The 16,828-nt window shown below is 32.1% G+C and overlaps 1 protein-coding gene and 1 non-coding gene across 2 annotated transcripts in view; one reads left to right on the top strand and one right to left on the bottom strand.

Moving 5' to 3' along the window:
• Window positions 1-8,728, top strand: part of LOC105331626 (uncharacterized) — a gene marked incomplete in the record, with an annotated part of 138,533 nt that extends 129,805 nt beyond the window's left edge. The window contains 1 exon segment of the mRNA XM_066069649.1: window positions 7,867-8,728.
• Window positions 8,447-15,595, bottom strand: LOC105343844 (uncharacterized). Its single transcript, XR_010708712.1, has 9 exons — window positions 15,365-15,595; window positions 13,806-13,893; window positions 13,533-13,618; window positions 13,235-13,398; window positions 12,921-13,018; window positions 11,583-11,722; window positions 10,724-10,828; window positions 10,023-10,180; window positions 8,447-8,959 (listed from the first exon to the last, which is right to left on the bottom strand). It is a non-coding gene; the product is annotated as an uncharacterized protein (transcript).
• Between the last annotated feature and the right edge of the window lie 1,233 nt (window positions 15,596-16,828).

Consider the following 16,828-nt stretch of genomic DNA (forward strand, 5'->3'; position numbering starts at 1 on the left):
CCATGACTCCAACTTCTCAATATTTCCACCTTTTCAAGGTAAATTTAGGAACATTAACTTTGTTGCGAGAAAATGTTGGGGGGGGGTATGAACCCTCTCTGATGCCATGTGCCTAATGCTAAGGTCTAACTTTACAAAAATAGGTGGGGGGGGGGGTAGGGGGGAGGGCTACCAAAAGGGGGGCTACCAATTTTTTTTCCGCAAATCATGAAATTTTCAATCCGTATGGGGGGGGGGGGGGTGGGGGGCGGAGGGGGGGGGTAGTATACTTATGACTCCAACTTCTCCATATTTTCATCTTTTGAAGGTAAACTTAAGAACAATTAACTTTGCTCCGAGAAAAAGTGGGGTAGGGAGAGGGGGTGGACCCTGTCTAGTGCTAGGTGCCTAATGCTTAGGTCTAACTTTGCAAAAAAAGGGCTACTACTAAAGGGGGGCTAGGGCTTGGCTAATGGGCTAAGGGGGGCTATCTAAAAATATATTTCGCACATCATGAAATTCCTTATCCGTAGGGGGGGGATGGGGGTGGGAGGGTTGGGGGGGGGGGCTACTATACCCATGACTCCAACTTCTCAATATTTCCACCTATTCTAGGTAAATTTAGGAACATTAACTTTGTTGCGAGAAAAAGTTGGGGGGGGGGGGGGAATGAACCCTCTCTGATGCCATGTGCCTAATGCTTAGGTCTAACTTTACAAAAAAAAAGGACGGGGGCTAAGGGAGGGCTACCAAAAGGGGGGCTACCAATTTTTTTTCGCAAATCATGAAATTTCCAATCTGTACGGGGGGGGGGGGGGGGGGGGTAGTATACCTATGACTCCAACTTCTCAATATTTCCTTCTTTTCAAGGTAAATTTTGGAACAATTATCTTTGCTGCGAGGAAAAGTGGGGGGAATGAACCCTGTCTGATGCTTAGGTCTAACTTTGCAAAAAGGGGGGTGGGGGCTAAGGGGGCTACCAAAAGGGGGGCTAAAGGATGGGATAAGGGGCTAAGGTGGGCTGCAATATAACTGTATATGTTATATGAAGTCTTCACCCATTGCACAGATGTCCTAACTCCCAGCCGGGTATTACAAAGAAAGGAGACTAACAGGCTAGGCCCCATTACTAACATTGGGGAATATGTAAATTGCATATTTTGTAAATAAGAAATAAGAATCTGCACAATTGCCCCACATAAAGTATTACTAATCCGTAAGGGGGGGGGGGGGGGCTAGTATACCCATGACTCCAACTTTTCAATATTTCCACCTTTTCACGGTAAATTTTGGAACATTAACTTTGCTGCGAGAAAAAGTTGGGGGATGACCCCTATCTGATGTCATGTGCCTAATACTTAGGTCTAACTTTACTAAAGAGGGCGGGGGCTAAGGGGTGGGGCTACCAAAAGGGAGGCTACCATTTTTTTTTCGCAAATCATGAAATTTCCAATCCGTAAAGGGGGGGGGGGTAGTAGGGTAGTATACCTATGACTCCAACTTCTCAATATTTCCATCTTTTTAAAGTAAATTTTGGAACAATTATCTTTGCTGCGAGGAAATGTGGGGGTGGGGGTGGGGCTGACGTACACCTCCTTTCATATCTGTGTCCGAGTTCCTTCGGGGGCTTCTGGGAGGAGTTAATGCTGGACATTCGGGGGAGACTTGCAATATAACTGTATATGTTATATGAAGTCTTCACCCATTGCACAGATATCCTTACTCCCAGCCGGGTATTACAAAGAAAGGAGACTAACAGGCTAGGTTCCATTACTAACATTGGGGAATATGTAAATTGCATATTTTGTAAATAAGAAATAAGAATCTGCACAATTGCCCCACATAAAGTTTATGGCAAAATAAATGCTGAAATTACTGCTAAATGAAATTTTATTAAAAATTGTTTGTTTGTTAGGGAAAATCCTGCACCTTTGAGATTACAGATACCGAAACTGTAGTTATAGGATATTTTAGATTTATTCCAGCTACATAAATAAACAGAACGAAGACATTTTATTTTCATTTCAATATTTGGTGTTTTAGATTAGTATTTTATATCTTGACAATAAAAAATCTTTCATTATTTTACAATTGAAAAAAGGTATTAAATGTTAAGGAAAAAAGATAAATTCGGTTGGTATTTTGATTACATACGATACTCATTCTAATTGATATAACATGGGTATAGTCCACTAATGCATTTTCCATAGGCGGTTATGTTAACGTTCGAGTTTATTTTGCATTCTGTTTTTTTTTTTAATATAAATTAATATTATTAAAAATGTCACGAAAATTATGAGGTCTTTTTAACGCACATTCATTTTATCTAAATAAGTAATATCTTTTAAAAAAAATGAATGTGCGTTAAAAAGACTTCATAGTTTCTAAAATTATTCAATATCAATAGCTAAGTACAATGAAGATGGCATTCTAAAAATGTATGGAGCCGATATACATACCGTATATCGGCACATTGGATTCCTGTGCATGCTATATGAAAAAGAAACTCGCCAAAAGTCGATCTTTCTTTTCCCCTCTGATAAGAGAGATAACTTTTGTAGAAAATAATCTCACCTTGTGTCTGTTAACTCACAATTATTAAGGTACGTAAACAATAAGGGAAGCAGTGCTGGGCCCCAATTTATGTTGAACGGCGATATTTTTTGAATATTCAATTATAAAAATGGAAATTTGAACAGAACGAACTAAACCCAAACGTTTGGCAATTAAATAAGTAAAGAAAACTTTTACAAAAAGATGTAAGAAGGGAATCAAAATTTTAATGAGGGTTAGTATACCCCTTCCCTTCCTAATGGATTAATTTTTGGATCAGTACCTCTCACCCTCCCCCCAAAAATACATACATGTAAGCCCCGAGAACAAAATTGTATATACAGTGTACAGATATTTATTTTCACAACATTTTAATAGCGATTGTAAAAGCCCATGGATTGATTGTATTCAAAGAATTTTGAACATGTGCGGGCTACATTATGTCTGGCAGAACCATAATTTTGTCAATATAGAATGGTTATCTGCTACTGTAAACCAAAGATTAAAAGACCAATTTATGCAAATATGGTCAAATGATATAAATTGTTCTTCCAGAGGTCAAGTGTATAAAATTTTAAAACCATATTTTGGCTTTGAGAAGTATCTTGATATTTTACCTGTAAAACTAAGAAAAAAATTCATTAAATTTCGTACATCAAACCATCGTTTTCCTGTAGAGACAGGCAGATGGTATAACATTCCTTTGAATGAGAGGTTATGTCTTTTGTGTAATAAAGGTCTTATTGGAGATGAATTTCATTATATTTTAGAATGTTCGGCACTAGAAGAAATAAGGAAAAAATACATAAACACAAAATATTGGAAAAGACCAATTTTTTTTTTAAGTTTTCTGAACTCATGACTAATTGCAATTGTAAATCGCTAAGAAAATTATGTGTATTTATTTCAAAAATTTTTGATGCTGTCTGCTCCTCTTAGTTGTTTTCCTATTATGATCCTTTATACTAAAATCTAATATAAGTAGTGATTCTATAGTCTGTTCTTTTTTATTTATATTTTTTCCCTGTATGAAAATGTACCTGTTTGTCTGTACCTCTGACGATTTGTATTTGTATGTATTATATATATGTTCCTCTTGTACCAAATTATTTGGTCTGAGTAAATAAACTGAACTTGAACTTGAACTTGAACTAAAAAAAAAATCAGGCTCCCAATTAATTGGACAAGTAACTTTATTAAAAACATTTAAAAATCAATCAATTAAAAATAAAATCAACCAATTAAAAATCTAATTAATTATAAATATTACAAACTTATTGTTTAATTTTTTTGCACCAACTTGTAATCAATGCTATAGCTTTTAATAATTTAAACCATTACATGCTAACCTAAACTATACTTATTTTCACAAGTAAATTTGGTCTTTCAAAATTCTTTTAATATTTATTATTTATTACACTAAACATGTACGCTGGTTTGAACAATAGTTATTATAAGAGCCGCCAAACGTTTTTTTCTATTCATTTAAGTTACACTAAGTTACTAGTTAAACATATTTATTTACTTATTATAAAGTTCCCTTTATTTTCCTGTTCTTTTCAAATGGGCTAGATCATGAAATCTCATTCATGAGATTTTTGTATCAATGAAGATGATAGGTTTGTTAATGTAGGTGCAATATCAATAATATTCTGTAAACCTGTAATACTATAATATTTATACAATCTTGTTTTTTGCCCCTGCTCTTTTTTTTCCTTTGCTCTGTCAGTTATATATTTCGACACAAAAGCAGTATAATATAATAGATGCTTAAAAAATAAAAAGTTGAAATAAAATATTTGTTTTTTTTAACCCTTCATTAGTTTTAGTGGAAAAAAGTGCACAAAATTGAAAAGAACATTGACCAATGGCTCAATCGGCTAATTTCTCTTTGTTATCAAAATATGGGAAACAAATATATAATTTTATTTATATAAAAAATCAGTACTACCATAAAGTTCATACGAAAAGACAATGTTGATAAAATTTTCTTTTCTGCATGAAGATTATTTAATATTTTATCTATAGACGTTGGCTCTATAAATAGATAATGCACATCGCTTTAGTTTATTCAATAGAAATAACAGGAAAAGTTATGTTTGTACATGTAAAAGCTCACATCGTCATTCAATGTTAATGTTTTTTCCGTATTAACAGCTGCATCCTCTGTATAAGGAACTCACCTGAAGCCGGAATGGCAAGGGGACGGTAAAACTCTGACTCACCCCCAATTTAATCTAATCTATAAACCTTCCTCATGCATTTTTGGCATAAAATGTTACCAATGTACACGTTCTTTGCAATGAACGAACTGCATCTACTTCTCCAACAATTGTGTCATTTGCTATAGATGTTCTGAAAAGCAAACGCATCAGTTTTTCCATGATTTTGACGTTGCACATTACAATAAGTGAGGTACATGTATATACTTTTCTCCATAGATACATATATATTTAAGTCAAAGAGCAAATGCCATTTGATATCAATATCAAAGTTTAATATACAAAATGTACAATTCTTCATAAAAGATAAACGGTGTTAATAGATGCTGCTTTAAATTAAAAAATAACAACAACAAAGTATGCCTACAGATGATTTTTTAAGGGACAGAGACTGGTCAAAGTCTAGGCCAAAAACAATGCAGATATATACAATTTTACTGAGAAAATGCTTCAAAGATAAATATTTTCATAAAGATATAAATTTTTAAATTGCATGAGCAAATGATATGTTCAAAATGCAAATTTGAAAAATTCAAAATATGTACGATAGAAATAGACAAAAAACTTTCAAAAAATGATCTTTTCCGGCAAATGCCGGTCAATGCTTTTGTTATTTGTAACAGTTCCCTTTAAGTGTCAAATGTACAGTGATAAGCAAGATACAGGGCTCCCAATTCTTTTTAATGTAAACAAGACTCATTGCCATGGTTTTGTTTACACAGATTCAATATTACTGTAAAAAAATCTCTTTCGAGCTGATTTGTCTATATCATTTTCAGAATATAAAAAACATTTCCTAACACATTCATTTTAGGTCTAAAACTGGACTTTTCAATTCAAATTTCCTAACACATTCATTTTAGGTCTAAAACTGGACTTTTCAATTCAAATTGTTTTCAAACCAAAGAATTTGTAAGCTTTGTAACTCGATTATAAAACTCAACGAATGACACTTCAATTTTGATTGCAAAGAAACTCAAAGAAACTCTCATCAGCTTGTTTTTTTAAAACAAGATTAGTTCAGGAATGTAGAATATTCACACAAATATTAGAGGGACAGAATTTTAAGAAAAGCTTTGGACAAGAAATGAAAATGCCCTACTGAAGCATTGAATACATTAAAATCAGTTGAAAATTATTTTTGACCAAAATCGCGATCATGCCTCTTTAAACGCGTCTAACCAAGCAATTAAGTGACGAAAAGAATAATAATATAACAATATATGGGATCCAGATAAAAAGCAAAACAATACAGATAATATAAGTTTTACAGCTCATTGAAACAATTAATTCTTTACAGACGAGCCATATTAATTTAATATTAGTAAATAGATAATTATAGAAGATGAAATTTGATTAGACTCCCAATTATACTTACAACGCACAATGCAAAACGTCGAGAAGAAAATTCCAGCTAGCTTAGCGACAAACCCAGGACACAAGAAAACATTAAAAAACTTTAGTAAAGAATCAAAATCCACTGTCATTTTAATAAAAACTAAAGAAATGTTATCCTACAGAACACTGTAAAATCCTGAATATTGCTTTTATTTAAACATTTATAAATGGTTTGGACAAAAATTAAAAAAACGCACGAGATTTGTTTGAATTATTAATGTAAAACTAAAGTAAATAAAAAGCAATGAAGTCAATGAAGGGAACTGTGATGATTATGATATGATTATGAAATCGATCTTGACGATATTGACGATATCCCTGCGAACGAAATTTTACAAGTTGTCAGTAGGCTGAAAGATAATGATACCCCAAAGTATGACAGGTTATGTAAGAAATAAATATGTACATCAGAATTACATGTTTTGTCATGGTATATTGCCTTTTTTAATTTGGTTCATGCATTATGCTTATTGGTATTATTAAACCAATATTTTAAAAAAGGCTACCAGAAATTACAAAGAAACTCAAAGAAACTCTCATCAGCCTGTTTTTTTTTAAACAAGATTAGTTCAGAAATGTAGAATATTCACACAAATATTAGAGGGACAGAAATATATGTAATTTGTTTATACAAATCATTTAATATCTGACAGCTTTTACTCAATTTGATTCTCATTAAGATGTGCATGTTTACGCGCCTTCACGTATGCCCCATTACAAATGTTATAAATGGATATGCACAAGCCGGTGTAAAGTAGAATTAATGACCCCCGTGGAATAATTGACCGGGGGTCATTTTTCAACGTAGAAAATTTTTAGCATATTTAGTCTAGCCGAAAATGTTTGTCTATTAACTTGTTCCGGACAAGTTGCATATTGCATCACATATTGCATCACAATCTAAAATGCAATGAAATTCATCGACTATACGTTTTGTTTTACAGCGAGGACAAAATGGAATACCTTCCCATCTTCCCAGTTTAACTGGTAGGGGTGCAAAACACAGTTTTATATGTAACGTTATAAGGACGTTTTCAGATGAGGGGCAAGCAAAACTGCCCCCTATAAAAATAAATTGTTAAAACATGTTACATATATATCTATATATCAATAGAAAGATAAAATCGTGAATTTTTTTAATATTAAAAAATAATGCACATGTAACTTAATGCTAGAATTTATTTGGCACTCAAAACATGCGGAAAATAGACAAAAGGATGCCTCTAAATGCAGTACACCCATGCATTTTAGGCTCCCCCTAAAACAAAATGCAACTAAATCAGCCATTTTTATTTATGTACATTTTCAAGAACAAGTCCTTAGGCATCATTTCATAGTATTTTCAGGGAACATTCGCCAGCTTTTTAAAGAGCTATGTTACCCGCTAAAAAATTCATGAAATTATGTATGTGTAAAATCCGGATGTTTTTGGAGTTACCGCCCTTTATTTTAGAGTCTCACAAAATTAATTTTTAGAATTTGTCTACATACTTTTATCATGTATTCGAAAGATAATTCACTATATTATACAACTGAGAGTATAAAAATTTGATTTTCATGTATACCGCATAAAAATAGCAGGAAAATTCCTACCCATCATGCTTTTCCCCAGAGAAAACCCCCCAGGATTTTATACGAAACTGTGTTTAGCTACCTAGATTGGTGATATGAAGTACGAAATTATACAAGAATTTTTTTGGAATTTCAGGGGTGAAAATATAATTAAGATTCAATTTTTCATTAAATTATGACTGAGGAATTTTTTGAAACTATGCAAGTACATTTTCTGTTAAAATGATTTTCAGTTATCAATCATATCCTTATATAGTGCACTGTATTGATTTTGTTGAAAGTATAATGATTCAACACAATTATTTGATTTTAAAACTAGAATTATTGTTTTATTTGTTGTTATTGTGTTAATTTGGTTTCCTCTTCTTTTTAAATATGTTCTATTGAAACTTTTATAACTAAAGTTTTTTTTAAACTAAATTTTATGTGAAAGAACACTTGATTAAATATTTCTTTTCCTTTTTTTACACTAAAGCTAAATCTTCATACTGAATAAAATGCAATATGATATAATGCATGCTTGACATGTTCAAAATCTTTTTGAAGTTATATTCATAGTTGATTGTAAACAATTTGGTATCTGCTTGTGAATGAAAATAATAGAATATTTTTTTAGTTAAAGTATAGAGCAATTGGGAGTATTTAAAAGAAATTTATATACTGTACATGTTTTCATAAATTCATTTCATACATCATACATAAAAGACGCAGTAACACATGGAAACAGATAAATTCAGGTGATTTTAATTTTTTCATTATGAACTATATATGCAAAATAAATGTGAAAATTATATACTCAGTTTTTGTCTTCTGTTATTTGTCATTTTTATCACAGTGCAGTGCTAATGCTTGCATTTCTGATCCAGTGTTTACTTTTCTCTTAAATATTTAGGAACATCACAGATACCGGGTACATACAGGTATACATTGAAAAAATATGTGTCACTAGTCACCCGCAAAAGTTAATGATCATCATGGCATACACAATTTATACAATGAAATATCATAAATAAGTTGGTGGCTTTCAACTTAAGCACGTAATTGCTGAAGAATCCATAAAAACAATTCAACAGCTTCCTCTGTTTCACAAGGTATTGATTTTCCTCCTTGTCTCATAAGGTCCATTAAATGAGCTAGGGTATCCTCTCTACATCCAAACTTGTTGGATAATTCACAGAAATTTTTCATTGCTTCTATGTCATCTATTTCTACTGGAAACTTGTAATCAACAGCATCTACAATAAAGTTTAAACAAAGTTCATTTTAAGCATTAAAAAAACCCTGATAACCATCATTAACATGAGAACCATATGGTTCACAAATCTTTGAGAAATGCAAAGAATTTTTTAATCTATATAGTTTGTATATGTAACATTTTAACAGGTATGCAGTACCATACATATTAAGAGAGGTATATAGCTCACTTAGGGATTTTCCATGAAAGACTAAGTTATTCTACACCACATCAATAAAATCTGAAGGTGTGTTGAGGATATACTGTAAATAGGAAAATAGTATGCAATAAAACATCTGTCATTTGAACCAATTTAAACCAAAGAAACCTGATAAAAACTTTATTTTACAGATGTAGTACACATTTACATTAATTTAATTTGGTCTTTGTACTGAAAATTAAAGCTCCTTAATTCAGTTTTATATCAATTGATACTTTTAAACAATGGTCATGCTAAGTATGTGTATAATAATAGAAATTTCAGTAGTTTTCCTGGTCAATTAAGCCATATTTCAATGAAAATAAATGATGTACAAAATTTGTTAAGAAAACAAATGATATTAAAAGGGTATCGTACATGTTATTTTGCCTCAATAAAATTTGCCCCTGACGTCTGAGGTGGGGATGATTGTATTATGACTATACGACTTTTACATCGCTTGTAATAGAGGTCATAATGTTTTGGCAAATCAAAAATAGACCTGTGAACATTTCGTTCAGTTCCCTTTTTTAAACTTACCCATGATGCATTTGGTTTGGGTTTTTTTGTATGACCTTAAAGAGGTTATTTTTATATACTTTGAATATTTCTAACTTTGAAAGGAGACTGATTCTGCTTGTGTAATTAGGCAAAGGTCTATAACCTTCTGAGATAATTGGTTTACTAGTAGTAATTATTTCTTTACCCCCATCAGATAAACAAGCTACACATATATGCAGGTATTGTTGGCCCTGTGTAAACTCACAGGGCTAACAAACCTTTGCAAGCCAAAATTAGGACAAAATATGTATTTACTTTCGATCAGCTTCATTGAACTATATATAGGTTTATAACATTGTTTTACCATAAAGCTCTGGATTGAAGAACATGATATCTGGCTTTCCTGAGGGACATTCTACAACATTTTTTGATTGATGTCTGATATTGTGAGTATTCCAATCTTTTCTGATGTGATCCAAATCCCTTTGTAATATGGCCATAAAGCAAAATCTTAAACATTCTCTGCATAAAAGAAAAACATCAATTTCAACTTCTAAATAATGTTTTCTTTAAAAAAAGCAAGGAACAGGTGTTTTATTTATTTTCTTTTTACCGTATATAGATTATATAGCAATGCACAGCCAACTTTAAATAAGCATAACTATCATCTCTTTAAACATATTTTATGAAGATATTAATTCCTCGCGTTTAATTGGGAATCTAGCTACAGTAATCTAGCTTAATATGGCACAGGAAAAAATTATAACTATTTTTGGTGGCTAAATCTTTCATTTGCTGTGACTATGTTTGGGTTGATGATAAAGATTTAATTGATCAAAATATATTACAATTTTGATATATATGATGTGCTGTGAGTTTTAAAAGTCAAGAGGAGAATACACAAGTGCTCTTCAAACAAAAATTCACATCTTAGAAAGCCTGGTTGTCATTTCAAAGGCCTAGCTTATACAAAATCATTTGAAGAAAGTTTATTCTAATCTAATATATTGCATGTAGAATATTTTCTAGAAGATTAATGGAAATCCCAAAATTAAATTAACTTACATATGCATGGGGTTTCCACATGTGAAATATCTCTAAATCTTTGAAAAAGTCTATCCAATATCCAACACCCAATTGACGAAGTGATCTCCACCATCGCTCTATTCTCTATATTAAAAAAAAGGTTTTACTGCACAATATAACTATCAATAGAACAATACAATATATATATTCCTGACAATACATGTAAATATAAAATTCCCAAATAATAAAGGTACCAGATATCCATGAAAAAATGCAATGGTACACATGTTTAGGGAAATTCTATTGTCAACGGAGTTACAATGTGACAATTTTTCCAGTACATGCAATATATGTACAAAAGAAGTCAAATTTTAAAACTGCACAATTCTAATAAAAATATGAAAATAAAATAATAAAAATGCATATAAGCCTTGTTTTTGGAACACGTATACATGTAAAAAAATATTGACAACTAAAAAAAACACACTCATTCATACAAATGCAGTATTAACATTGGCGATTTGCCTGCCTACAGCCTCTGGGACTCTGCTTCTAGCAGAGCATGGCTAACAAGAGGCCCATTGGCTACATTTGCTGATCAGCAATTCTCAAATATTCCAAGATTTGACAATCCATATAACAATAATTCATGTAAAGAGAAGATGCAGTAAAGGAACAATGCATCAATCTTGTTATCCGATAAAAAATAAACACACCAAAGATAAGAAACTTGGAAAAGAATAATGATTAAAGATTTTACTATAAATAATAATGAAATCCAAAAGTAGGGATGCCCCATTAATGGTACAGGCCATGCCGGGGTTATGGTTTTTAATAATTTAGAATATACATGTACACTATATATGACTGTATATTATTATAATGGCAGAATATTTACCTGGTTTGATGTGGAACTTCCAATGATCACACTTTTATCTCCAGCCATAGCATCATCATCATTCCAACGAAAAGCCTTCTGCATGTCTTCAATGTGACCATTTTCTGTTCCAGCATCTATTCTAATGCATCTTGGTACTCCTGAATTGGAAAATTTTGATGAATTTAACAACAGTTAAAGTTCTAAAAGATTAATTAAATCCAATTTAAAACTAGAGGTACTCTGATCAAGTTCACAAATGATACCCCCTGCTAAGAACATATACCTGGTAACTCAAATATTTCTTTATTAGATAGTAATGGATGCATGGTCTTTCTAATAGTGACCTGAAACTTGCACATATGACCAAAGCTCAAGGTCATGACATATTTACAGTTCACAAGCAATCTTTGTGTCAATTTTAGTTTCTAATCATATTTCATCACAAGATATATTCTAGACAGGAATTCCTAATTTTTTAGTAAATGACCTTCAACTTGCCCAATTGACCTGAGGTAAAAAATCATGACACACCCTCATCTTTGTGTGAAGTAAGAACATCCAACGTTCCTCCATAATAAAGATATGGACTGGACAGATTGCACAGAGATGGATGGATGGACAGATGGATGGACACTTCGTTTGTGTGTGTGTGTGTGTGTGTGGGGGGGGGGGGGGTATGATATTAACATTTCACAAAATCTGCATTACACCTCCTACCAAATAGAAACTGCAATATATGCCAGAAGATAGATTTTTTTTAAAGAATTGTTACCGTTATTTAATTTGCATTGTTTTAAATTTTAATAATCTATAGAGACGTTGTTTAGAATACATGTATTACAGTCTAAAGATAGAATGCAATATATTGTATAAGTTGGGGCTATATGAACCATGTACCGGCCGTATATCATATCATGGATAGTATAGTAGTAGGACACTTGATTATACATGTATAGTGTTGCAGGGTCCTGGGTTTGACTTACTGGTCAAGCCACCAAATTTTTCTTTCCTTCTACATTTACTGTACAAATATATTGTATCCCACTAAAACTATCTAACCAAGTTTATGAAGTAAGAAACATATATATGTTTACTGGCTGTGAGGCACATTCATTTGTTGATTTTTCCCATATCATGGATAACATGCCACATTTTGATTAGTTCTTTTACATACATGTACTTAAGAATAAAATCTATAAAAATTTGCATGCACGTGTTTTTTCCTAAAACTAAAGAACCATGTTTTTTTCATTTGTGAGCTGAGAAAAGTCAAATTAATTCATGAAAATGACAAATTTGCACTTGACAATTATGCAGTCATTAATGATAAAATTCTTACAGTTTTAAAGTCAGTACCTGCTATTTCCTCAACATAGTGCAGAAAGTATGAGGCAACTACCTTTGGATTGTTATTTGTTCTAGCAACTCGTAACCAAAGGATGCGACGAGAAAACCTACCATAAAAACAAAATTTAAATGAAACATGTACCATATAATACTACATGTAGTAATAATGTCAATTATCATATCTTAATGAAATAAAATGTACATAAAATATATCATTTTTACAAATCTTTACAAGTACATATGAATTTCAATTATCAATTTATGATGTCAGCATGAACTGATAATACATGTACTGAAATTATAAAAAATTCTTGTTTATTCACCCACAAATTGCTCCATGAATGCAAAATCCAACTTATCATATCCATCAATATGAACAAGAAAATTGGGTCCTTGGTTATAATACTGGCGTCTGGATAAACAATGCTGTGACCTAAGGGACACTCCCTCTGGATCTAAAATTCTAAGGGCACACATTGTTGTATTCCTGCATAAATAACAGAAAAATGTTGTATGTTATTTTTCTTTTATTTCAACAAGTATTTTTCACTGTTAATGTATTAAATAAGAACTATTTATTAAATATGCCTTTGCCCGTTTCTTGTATTTTTGTGTATATACATTCCAACAAATATTCCATGTTTTAAAAATAATCTCCTAGATAAACTACGGCAACCTAAATTCTTTGAGCCTTCTTTAATCTCCATCTAAAACAATAGTAATAGATTACTTAAACCCTGACATGCATACTAGTACCTAACATGTGTGTACGTCTTAATAATATAAAAGCTCTGGTTAGAGTGAGAGTACTCTTGTATTCAATTATTATTAATTTGTCATATGTTTAAACCACAAGACATCTTTTAAATACCTGAATTAATTATTCAATTTTACCTGGATAACAGGAATGATTTCATCTAAACTCCAATTTCCAACTTTTTTAAGATCTAAATTTCTTAGACGCCTTTTCAGTGTACGGTAACGATGTACATACTTATGATCATCTGATCTGAGGCATGTAGCATAGTTTTAAGTGGGTGGGGGAGCCTTCCGAAATAATATTGACAAAGGTGACATCAGAGATGTATGATATACCACAGGCACCTGAATTTTTAACAATTATCGGTAGTCGCTTAATTAATAAGTCAAATATTGTTATACAGTCATGTATAACTTTAATTTTCTTTTAAGTTTTGGAATTCAGCTGTAATTCATAATAGATGGCTTCCCTTAATGAATCGTGAATTTTGGCCTAAGAGATACAATCTGTGTATTTAGGTCAGTAAGGGGGGGGGGGGGTTGGCTAGACGGGGAAGATGAGGACACCTAGTGTGTTAATAGCCTTTTGATTACAGCAGCAGGGTTTATAAACCTAGCGACAATTAGCTTTGCAGTTCTTCTAAGATCCTGAGGATGTTAGAGGCACAATTAAGAGCCGACCCCGTGAATTGGTAAATTTTATAATTGGTTAATTTGAACAGGTGATTTTGTGGTTAATAATTAGATTAGTTTTATTGGTAAATTTGGGTGAAATCTGGATTATCTACGGTGCTCCTATGGAATTCTTGAAACTTACTTTTATTAATTAGGAATTAATTTATATTACTACTGGTGATGTTTTTACACGGAGTTACAGGTGTTTAGAATCTTACAGTTAAAGAAAGCTATTGGTGGCATAGATTCACCATAGTTTTAGGACAATGGGAGTGCTGGTGATAAAGAATTGTTGGTGGTGCGATTCACCACAATCTGTTCACTAAGTTTATCACATAAATCTTCACCAGTAGTAGTCCTATAAATAATTGGGGGGGGGGGGTAATAAATGGTTTAACAGGTGTTTGAATTACTTAAGTGTTTCATTGTTTAGTTAATAGTCTTGCATTAGTTTTTAATATTTATATCACTTTATATACCTGACTTATTTCTTGTGGATATACAACACTTAAGAGGTTGCACTACAAATTACGCTATTGGCTCGTAAAAATCCGAACCCATGCAAACTTTGATGACGTTTCGAGCCGCGTCACAATATCGAAAAATTCTACCCCTACTATATATATAAATACACAAAGTGTGCAATACAATTTTGACTCTGGCTTCGATTTGCCACATAAATCAGATCCAGTTGCGTGTAGCATTGAGTTCAAATATGATATACATACACGTATCTCACTATACATTTCCTCCTAAAAGAATTGGTAATGCTATCATCTACAATTCATGCAAATCTTGAGTATTTATATATAGTAGGGTAGATTTTTTTTTATATTTGGCTCATTGAGCAACTGATTAATAAAAATTCAGGTGCCTGTGGATATACTTCCGTGTCTGACATTATTCACAGTTAATATTGAATATTTACGAGATGCTAGTGCTGACTATAATTGGACCATTGTCTTCCTAGTCATTATGTACTCCATATCTTTATTTCTGTCACCTAATAGTCTGCTTACCTTAATTCAATACCGTGGTTTAAATACATCAACATCTGGATTTCAATATATGACACTCCTTGTTGGAAATATTTTCTCAGAAGCTGGTCTTCTGCCGGAGACGCCATTTTTTATAGTTAAAATTATCTTTAAACGATAGAGAGCTCTACAAACAGTAAAGGCGAAGGCGAGAGTGCGAAGTTGCGACGGCGAGAGTGCGAAGTTGCGACGGCGATAGTAGTATCGCTCCTTCGCCTTCGCACCTTCGCACTCTCGCCGTCGCATCTTCGCACTTTCGCTCCTTCGCCGTCGCACTCTCGCACTTTCGCCTTCGCAACTTCGCACTCTCGCGCCTCGACCTAAAGGCGAAAGTGCGAAGGTCTAAGTGGCCCCATCGGAACACCATAGTATCTACTTTGCAACTATTTACTATGGATGTTTTTGAAAGGCAAAAACGCAAGATTTTTTTACGTCAGCAGGCACATATTTGAATTGAACAGATTTTGTTAAAAGGAATGGACACAAGGCTGGCTTTATGATAGATCTTACTACGCTCCGACCGTAATTATGAGCTCATAATATTAGAAAAAAAGATTCCCTATACCTTACATTTATTTTCAATTTTTACACTTTAAGACAACATTTAAAAATCAGTATTTTTATGCTTTGTTTTACTACACGGCGCAACCAATACCGTTTATTGCTTATCTTTTATGAAATTATTGGTTTCAAAATTGATTCATAATGTCATCAGAGACAAAGACAGTAGAAAATGTTAATATAACTTGTTGATTTCTTGTTTCGTTTTTATCATTTGCTCATGCAATTTGTAAAAATATTTATCTTTGAAGCATTTTCTCAGTAAAATGGTATATATCTGCATTGTTTTGGCACAGACTTTGACCAGTCTCTGTCCCTTAAAAAATCATCTGTAGGCATACTTTGTTGGGTTTTTTTTTTAATTTAAAACAGCATTTATTAACACCGTTTATCTTTTATGTACATTTTGTATATTAAAGTTTGATATTGATATTAAATGACATTTGCTCTTTGATTTAAATATACATGTATCTATTCAATTTTGTGCACTTTTTTGCACTAAAACTAATGAAGGGTTAAAAAACCAATATTTTATTTCAACCTTTTATTTTTAAGCATCTATTATATTATACTGCTTTTGTGTCGAAATATATAACTGACCGAGCAAAGTAGAAAAAGAACTGGGGCAAAAAATAAATATTTTTATTTTATTTTTTTTTTTACACCTACATTAACCTCATCTTCATTGATACAAAAATCTCATGAATGAGATTTCATGATCTAGCCCATTTGAAAAGAACAGGAAAATAAAGGGATCTTTCTAATAAGTAAATAAATAGGTTTACACAGTGTAACTTAAAAGAATAAAAAAAAACCCGTTTGGCAGCTCTTATATAACTATTGTTCAAACAAGCATACATGTTTAGTGTAAGATATAATAATAAT

Source organism: Magallana gigas, chromosome 8 (genome assembly GCF_963853765.1).
Source record: "Magallana gigas chromosome 8, xbMagGiga1.1, whole genome shotgun sequence".
Lineage (NCBI taxonomy): Eukaryota > Metazoa > Mollusca > Bivalvia > Ostreida > Ostreidae > Magallana > Magallana gigas.